Source organism: Mustela putorius, unplaced genomic scaffold (genome assembly GCF_011764305.1).
Source record: "Mustela putorius furo isolate JIRA1106 unplaced genomic scaffold, ASM1176430v1.1 tig00000854_pilon_pilon_pilon, whole genome shotgun sequence".
NCBI classification, from domain to species: Eukaryota; Metazoa; Chordata; class Mammalia; order Carnivora; family Mustelidae; genus Mustela; species Mustela putorius.
Window position 1 is genome coordinate 6,837,823 of NW_025421496.1, and position 2,208 is coordinate 6,840,030.

The following is a 2,208-nucleotide window of genomic DNA, read 5'->3' on the forward strand; positions in this document are numbered from 1 at the left end:
TCAACCGAGTGCTACTTCCTTTCCCAGCCATTTGCCAGCCTCCTGTCATATAGTGTCACCTGCGGACAGGTTTGTGAGCTCCCTATTCTCCTTAGCCCAACACGTAACTCCATGGGAATTATAACTCCTGGTCATAATATGCCAGGTTATCTGGGAATACATGGCCTTCCATTATTTCCTTCTTGAGCAGAGTCTTGGTTCTCCTTGGGACTTTGCTCTCTCATTTGAATTTAGAATTAGCTTGTCAAGTTCCCTTAAACACACACACACACACACACACACACACACTGGATTTTGATAAAAACTGTGCTGAATCTATCATTCAATTTAAGGAGAAGGGACAACTATATAATATTGAAGGATTCTCTATATTTCTCTGTTTAGGTCTTCTCAGGGACTTTCAATAAAGTTTTATTGATAAATGAACAATGGTTTTCTTCCTACAGATCTTGCATGTCATTTGTTAGGTATATTTTGGGCTCTATTTGTTTGCTGCCATTGGTATCTCTTTTTGTATTATATTTCTGTTTGCTGCTAGTTTTAGAAGTTTATTTTATTTATTTATTTATTTATTTTACTCTTAATACACTGGTAAGGAGTTCTGTTACTCTCAGTGACACTGCCTTGAAAATTGCCAAAGGCGGTATTCACGTACCTCTGATGTGAATGTCCACCTCCAGCCTCCAGATCTGTGCAAGCTTTGCCAACACACACGAAGGTCTTGCTCACTCTTCTAGTCTCCCACGCCCTCTTGGAGACTGCCAAGATTTGTAAAAAATTCAGGAATGCATCAAAAAGTGTTTGCTGTGATTTCTTCAGGACATAACTGTGTTTAATGAGAATGTCTGCCAGGGTGTCGATCTAAAGTGCCAAGAGCCTATCTCTGCCTCTTGATCCCCTTGCTTTTCTAATTCTCTGCAATCTGGCTTCAGTCCCCTTTGGTCTCACGATCTAGGAATTTCAACTAACACTTGTTGGCAAAACTAAGTATTTATCTTCATTTTTCTCTTAATTATCTGCATGACTGTGTTGTATTTATTATACCTTCCTTCTTGCAACTGCCCCCTTCCTAAACATCGATGATTCTATGTTATCCTGATGCAGTAAATAATATTTAAATATAACTTGTTCCTCTGGTATTCATATTTGCCAGACTTGGGACATCTCATCCCATATCACAGCAAGATCAAACCATATATATATATATATATATATATATATATATATATATATATATACACACATATATATGTATATACACACACTTAGAGTTTCCAAAGGAAAGTTCCAGTATAAGACAGAGGTAACTGGAAAGCTATGTGAATAGGAAAGCCATTCTTTCACCTATTTTCTTTTTTTTTTATCTTTATTTTTTTATAAACATATAATGTATTTTTATCCCCAGGGGTACAGGTCTGTGACTCTCCTTCTCCTATTTTCTGATAAACCGTGTGAACCATAGAAGGTGGAGAAAGAAGAGACAATGAAGCAAGTTTGGTAGCCCCCATAATGGGAGACGACATATGGCCCGGGTCAGAAAGAGCAGGAGGTCTGAGTAAAGTCAATCACCAGAGACCTGAGTGCCTGCCTTTGGGTGTCACCATCTCTTGTCAGCCCCAGAGAGTATGCATGAGCCCTGCCTGTGGCCCAAACCCCCTGGTTTCCATTCTAGTAGACAACGTACATCACCACCCTTGTCACTGGTGTTCAGTGAAAAAACTTCCATCACCAGCAGCCATCACTTTACTTAGGATCATTCAGTAGGAAAGATAGCTGTTTCTGCCCCAGAACTTCACTGCCTTATATAAACAACACTTTTTTTTTTTTTTTTTAAAGTAAGGTTATGTTCATCCTGCTGAGAGTCCTCAGAGCCTATCAACCCTGGGGTGGTCTGATAACACGGAGCACCCGCCTTGAACCCTCTTCCCAGGAAGGGAAGGAGGTGAAAACACTTCCCTTTTGCTGCATCCCTGCTCTCTGACTCTTCCTTGGTGCTCTCCTTAACTGGATTTGCTTCTGCCTCCCATCACCCAAATGCTCACTCACTGAGAGTTTACCTTCAGTCCTCTCCAACTCTATTCTCTCTCCCTCTGATAGCAAACCCAAACCCATACCCACACACATCACATGTTCTGGAAGAGACATGTGTTTAAAAAGTAACACAGATGCACAGAAGAAGGCGAGCTCAAGTTCACCTTGTAAGACAAT